The sequence below is a fragment of the Vanacampus margaritifer genome, chromosome 1 (assembly GCF_051991255.1).
Source record: "Vanacampus margaritifer isolate UIUO_Vmar chromosome 1, RoL_Vmar_1.0, whole genome shotgun sequence".
NCBI lineage: Eukaryota > Metazoa > Chordata > Actinopteri > Syngnathiformes > Syngnathidae > Vanacampus > Vanacampus margaritifer.
Window position 1 is genome coordinate 46,702,645 of NC_135432.1, and position 7,345 is coordinate 46,709,989.

General features: G+C 41.0%; 1 long non-coding RNA gene across 1 annotated transcript; it reads left to right on the forward strand.

Moving 5' to 3' along the window:
• Positions 1-669: 669 nt before the first annotated feature.
• Positions 670-1,582, forward strand: LOC144049993 (uncharacterized). The gene is made up of 3 exons (XR_013293758.1): positions 670-1,304; positions 1,390-1,461; positions 1,547-1,582. It is a non-coding gene; the product is annotated as an uncharacterized LOC144049993 (long non-coding RNA).
• Positions 1,583-7,345: the final 5,763 nt, after the last annotated feature.

A 7,345-nucleotide genomic window follows, 5' to 3' on the forward strand; every position in this document is an offset into this window, starting at 1 on the left:
CTTACCACTCGGAAACTCCTAATTACGACCGAGTTCTGTTCATGTGCTTTTGCTGTTAAAGAAAGAAAAAATACACATAGCAGTTGATGTACTCTTTGCTTGTAAAACCGAGCAATTATGGCAAATACAGAGAGTCCTCAAGTTACGGCAGAGTTTCGTTCCTACGCTGGCGATGTAACCCGAATTACAACTTAAATCGGATTTCCCCGTTAAAGTTGATATTTATATCAAAATACTGTGTAAAGTAATTTAAAAAAACATATTTGTGCGACCCAGAAGACGCCTGAACCAATATTTTGTGTTTCCGCACGGACATTTATTGCTGACGGATGGCAGAGCGAAGCTAATTCAAGCTTAACTCTTTCACTGCCACTGACGTTTAAAGACGTCAAGTAAAAACCTACGCTTCACTGCCAATGACGTCAAAAGACGTCATCCAATGATTTATTTATTTTTTTTTGAAACGGGTAGAGGAAACCCTCCCGCATGTCTGGTCAAAGTTTCAAGTCTGTCTGTTGTGCCTAAGGACTATTTTTGGCCCCTAGAGGGCAGCGATGACTCTCTTTTGACAAGATCGGGTGGGCGTCAGTAGTATAAAAGGCCAGGTGGGGCTAGAGCGTCGAGGAGTAGACGAGAGTTGAGGAGAGACGAAAAATGGCAACCGACGGTAAGAAGCAGACCACGCTTGATCGATTTTTTGGAAAAGGAGAAGCATCAACCAGTGCTAAAGTGCACCATTATGATGACCGCGATGATGATGGTGATAAGGAGGTTGACGCCGAAGCTGCAGCGTTGACGCGGCGGCAGCTTCGTTCACGTCCTCAGGCCTCAGAGGCTAGCGGTGCTAGCGCCGGAAAACGTCGTGCACGACCGAGCACTTCTGCACGCGAGGACGTTCAATCCGACGAAGGTGATGATGATGGCGACAATGAGGTTGATGCCGAAGTTGCAGCGTTGACGCGGCGGCAGCTTCGACCGCGTGTTAAGGCCTCGGAGGCTAGCGGTGCTAGCGCCGGAAAACGTGGTGCACGACCGAGCACTTCTCCGCACGAGGACGTTCAATCGGACGACGACGAAGAGTATCCTGAGTCCGATGGATATTCTTCGGAGGAGTGGGTACAGTCTGACCACGGAGAAAGTGATTCGGACAGTATTTCATCCGCAGAAGACGTCGAAGGTAAGCACAAACTTGCTATGAGATACTTTTCTAGCACGCTGCTAGCACCTCGTGTAACGTGAATGTGCATTCATAGATCGTGGATCGTGCTCACAGCGACGTCCCACTGCAAAGACGACAAAGAGAGGTATAAAAAAAGTGTTTTCAATACACCGCAACAACAAAAGAAAACGCTCTTTCGATATTATTGTAATTGTATATATTTCTTTCAGCTGCAGCTCAGAGTGACGCTCCTCAGAGTGAGCAGAATAAAGGTCCATCAACCAGTGGATCCAAGAAAAAACGTAAATATATATATTTATATATATATATATTGCATCACACTGATCTAAAATGAATATTATATGATATTGAAATGTATATTTGCAGATCCCCAAAAATCTGGCTGGCATGAAGCAGGCTGGCAGCCAAACTCCTTCCTCTTTACTGTGGAGCCAGGACCAAGAGGTGCCGCAGCAGAGCTGAATTCAACCCGGCCAGTTGACTTCCTGCAGCTCTTCATCACAGACGAACTTCTGCAGCACATTGCTGATCAGACAAACTTATTTGCACGTCAGTCAATGCAAAAACGGGCTGAAAGTCTGCCACACTGCAGGAGTCGTGCTTGGAAGCCAGTGTCTGTGTCTGAGCTCAAAACGTTTTTTGCACTCCAATTCCTTACTGGGTATATAAACAAGCCCAGTATCGAAATGTATTGGACTCAGGACGAAATAGAGACGACACCATTCTTCAGTCGCGCAATGCCTCGAAACCGCTTCCAGCTCATCTGGAGTTTCCTGCACTTCAACGACAACGAGACGGCACACAGTTCAGACGACAAACTATTTAAAATTCGTCCTGTGTTCAATCACGTTGTAAACAAGTTCAAGGAACTGTTTCAACCGGGCAGGAATATTTGTATTGATGAGGGAATGATGAGTTTCCAGGGACGTCTTTCGTTCAAAGTGTACAACCCCGGTCAAATATGGGATCAAATCATACATTTTGTGTGACTCCCAAACCGGCTATTGTTTCAATATGCAACCCTATGTTGGCATTAGTTGTTCTCTCCCCGATACAGTGTTCAACTTACTGGATCGTCTGCCAGGAAATGGGTACACACTATTCATGGACAATTTTTATAACTCTATTGCTTTGTGTGAACGTCTCCTGGCAGCGCGCACCAATGTTTGTGGAACACTGAGGAAGAACAGGGGTGAACCCAGTGAGATAACGTGCCTAACCAACACTGGCCTTGGGGTGGGGGGGAAACTGGTAAGGCACAACACAAATGTTTTAATTGTGGCATGGCAGGACAAACGTTTAATGAGGATGGTGACAACGTTTCACAAAGATGAAATGCGGACAGTGGAGGTGTGGCGGAAGGCACAAAAAAAAAAGTGCCTTTCGAAAAACCAATTTGTGTTGTGGACTACAATTCCAAGATGAATGGAGTGGACAAGATGGATCAAAACATCTCGTACCACCCATTCACACGGAAAACGTTGAAGTGGCACAAAAAGTTTGTTGCCTATCTTTTCCAAATATGCATGTTCAATGCTTACATATTGTACAAAAAAAAAAATGGGACGAGTCAACCTTTTTTGGAGTTCATCCAGCAGGTGGTGAGAGGGTGGCTGTTGCCACAAGACCAGGAGGAAGTTGGGATGGAAGAGCATGAGGAAGCCAGACAAAATACTAGGTCACCGTATTTTGATCCTGAAAGCCGACTTGATGGTAACATGGCCAAACACACGCTGGAACACATGCCTGCTACTTCCCGGAAAAAAAAGCCAGCAAGAAGGTGTCGGGTCTGCATGCGAAGGGGCATTCGCAGTGAGACAAGGCTGTGGTGCAAATCTTGCAGTGTCCCCTTGCACGCAGGCGAGTGTTACACTGTTTACCACACAAAAGTAAAATTTATGTAGTTCAAACATCCACACAATTGTAAATAATCACACATGCACTGTTGTACACCTTTGTAAATAGTTTGTCAAATTGTTACTGTTTTCTATGTAAATAAACAGTTTTTTTTGTTATAAAAAAAGACTTTTTCATTGTTGGTGGTACTGTTTTATAGACGTAAAGCACTATTTAGGTGTTTGTGGCATCATTCATGGACAAAAAGAAGTGTACAATTCACTGAAGTGCATGAAATAACATCGTTTCACAAAAAGCCGTTTTTCTCCACTTTTTGTTTCAAAACAGAGAATTTCGGTGAAAGTTACCATTTTCTATTGTTGATTACTGAAGAACGGAATAAGCTAGAAACAAACTTTTTTTTCTGATAAAAGATGAGAGTCCAATCTTTCATTTGGTAGTATGTGTGTTTCCATAGTCCAAACACAACATTTTCTGTGGACCTTGAAAGATCACTCAAAATGCTTAAATCGGCTGGCAGTGGGGACAACCCGTTTCGGAAAACGTCTGGCAGTGAAAGAGTTAAACACAGAAATGTGACGCGCCTGATGGCGAGACGACCGGCTGATAGACATCCGTTGCTGGAAATAACTTTAAAATGGCGTGAATAATGTGGGAAACTAACAAAAAAGAAGTTGCTATGCACGAGTCACGGGCGCCGTAAAGTCAAAACGACTTAGGTCGCATGAGCCGTAGCTCGAGGACTCCCTGTAATGAGATGTAAAGGAAAGGACATTAAATTGTGTATGCTACGTAATTGTGTAAATTCTAAAACAACCTGCTAGTGGATGTTAACGCCCTTATAAGTGTTAATATTTCTTGCCATTCACAAATCCTTCGGCGCTCTCCGCCATTTTGAAACTAGTCGGCACTCGCAGCCCAAGGTCGGCATGCAAACGGTATTGCTGCATGGTTAAGAACCACTTATTTAGACATTTCAGGTATAAACTTATGGTATATGAGTAATGGTTTCACCCTGGCCACCCCAATGAAAAGTTTCTGGCTACTCCCCTGGGCAAAATATGCGCTTACTGCAGTCCTTGACCATGTGCCCTTTGTGCATTCAGCCAAAACACAATCCTTTTTTCTTTAAGAAAGTCCAATTTATCTCTATGAGGTTTCCTTTTCAGTTGTGAACACTGATCCATTGTGTGTTGTTGGGTACAATAGGCTACAGACAGGAAATGTTAGAGGTGGTTGATAGTGCACTTTGTGCTTGAATTTGTACATTTTTCTTGTTTGCACTTAGAGGTGGTTCAGTAGACATAAATTGCTAAAGTATTTCTTTTGGATGGTGATTGCGACTTTTGCTGAAATGGTGGCTTGTGTTTTGTTGCCAATGGGAGTGTCTTGGATATCACCAAAGGTTGGATCGGAAATAATCTTGACTTGATATTCAATGAACTTTGAATGGCTCTTACATTGTGAATGTACAAGGCAAACCCAAACTTGCCTAAAGCTGAAGTGGTGGCCTTGAAAAATAAATTCAAGGCTATAGGATCTCACGCATGGACACAAACTACAGGCCTTCCATCTCGGCTGCGAAGCGGCTGTCCATTTGTCTCCGGTGAGTGGCAGTTAAGTTTGATATCGCACAATAAATGCTCACTATATCTACTGATTCACACTACAACAGCGCTAGCTAAATGTGTTTAAAAAAAGTTATGCTAAATTATGTTGAAGTGCTGGGCATAGATAAAAAAAAATTTTTTTATCTATATTAATCTCACTCTAACTCTGGAGTTAATCTAGATTAATCTAGGTTAAAATGTTCCATTTCAATTTTGAGGAAGGCAGCACATTACTTGCTGATGATAAATAATTATTTTACTTTGTAAACGACCGATAAAGTTAAACAGTCTAATTAACAATATCAATCAAGTTTGTGTGAAATGACTGTTTGTAGATTTAATTTAACTGAGGTAAAAGGAATGAGTGTGGAAATGTAATGAGTGTGTGAGTGGTGCGATCTTGCTTCTTATGGAAGGAGCCATTGCGTCTCAGTCCCTCAGACTGCATGACATAGTGTTTTTATTTCACTAATAACCACGCTATGTGTGTGCATGTGTATCTGACGTTTTTATTTTTATATCTTCGTTCTGCTCTCCTGCTGCGCCTCTGACTGTGCAGCGCCCGCGCGCGCTCCAGCAAAGTACGTTCTCGGCTCGCAGCGAAACACTGATGAAAGACTAGTAATAATAATGACTATGCCCAATACATCCACACGACTATATTGAAGTGAAATTCTGCTTGTCGATTGCTTGTACACTTTTGTCTGCGTGTACCTTTTGAAATTAGATTAACGGCAATATTTTTTTTTGTCACGCAATGAGTGTCACATGTTAACGCAGCACGAACGCCGATAAAGGCCCAGCTGTTTCTTTCAGCTTTCAATATACTTCATAAGCATTCCACATGCATTTAAATATTAGCATTCAGTTGACAGAAATTACATGTCTATTTAGTTGTTATACATTGTATGTATAAAATTCAGTATACCTGTGCATTCTGTTGAGCATAATTTATTTTCAACTGAAGCTATTATAATTGTCAGGAAAAAGGTGCGCTCGTTTTGACATTTTGCCAGTATGTTATCCTGCATTTGTTTTTTTATAATATATATCACTTGGTTAAAAATAATTTAATTTATTTTTATTTTATTTATTTTAAAGCTCCAACGTTATGTAGCCCTACTTTGATACTTTTTTTCAAGTATCATTCTACATGGCGACTTTTGCTACAAGGTGGTGCGACATTTGTATTTTTACCCAAGTAACACTTTTACTTTATACGAGACTAACCATAATGGGAACAAGCGCTTATAGAAAATGTAATGTTGGTTCCAACTTTTGCTAAATCATTGCAAGACATGCTTCATCTCAACTTGTATTGGGGAGGGCACTGACACTCATTTAATCAAATTAAATGTACGTGCAGGCTTGGGGAATCCAGGTCCAGAAAGCAAAAACGCTGCCACGTATTGCCTTTAGTCATAGGTGCCCCACCCTGTACACATAAAGAAATCAACTAAGGGAAAATGCAAAATCAATATCAAAATTAGCTGTGGTGCAATCAGAAAAGTATGGAATTGTTGCTTTCTGAATGACAAGAGAAGGCGGCGATCATGCCCATGCCCCATGTCCTCACTCATGAATGCTGTAATTCCAGAGATGAGCTGTCGTAAACCACCTACCTAAACTTCACTTACCCCCATTTTCCCACACCACCGCATGCACGCACACATGGACACGGTAAGGCATCTGCATAGCTGCAATCATTCCTTTGTATCACATTCACATCATCGGTGAAAGCATCTGACAATCTGCTTCAGGCCAAATGTCAACATACTCTGCTCATACAGAGATAATTCTCAAATACAAAATACATAGCACATAGTTTACTTGTGTAATTCACAACCTGCCTCATTTGTAATGTGATGAATATGAAAATATTATGGAGAATTAGTATAAGCTGTAATCATTCTTCTTGATAAGACAATATTTTGTAAATGTGTGACTGTACTTTGTAGATTTGAGCCACACCTGGTAGTTCTTGACAGCAGTCGACAGCAGTCTCTTCAGGTCAAAAATATCACACGAGTTACTCTTGGCTTGTTTATTTTCCATGGTGATAAGTATACCTAACTTCTGTCCGCTATTGGTCCGGATATTCTTTTAAAAAATAAATAAATTAATTAAAGTGAAAGCCAACCAACACTGCTTTTTATAGGCCAGTCAGCAATCACAAACATTTCACAATCGTTACAGGCTAATTTGTGTAAAATTTGACTTTAATAACTAACTAACATTAAACACTTATACAGTATACATATCTTACATATCTAAACAAGAACAAGAGAAGGCGACTGAAGTTCTGGGTATGTTGGCAGCCACCTTGAATCCAACCTAAAAGGTGTTATGCTCTTCTTCTACCACTAAATGGCAGTATAACCGGAAGTAGAAAAAAATAATATTGTGGTCTACTCTAGACCAATGAATATGAAATCCACACATGTGGACGCCAGGTCCTATGAGGTTAAATCCTATTGTGATACATCATACTTGTTAAACAAGAGATTAAAAGGGAGTAACCATAAGAATGTTTTTCTTCTTCAGACTATTTTCCAATATTTTTGTTTACCTAAAACATTTTTGTTTTGTTACTTATCCATCCATCCATTTTCTGTACTACTTTTCTCAGTGACTTGGTGGAGTACTGGTCACCAGCCAATGCTATCTTATCTGTTGTAAACACCTGGAAATGAAAGCT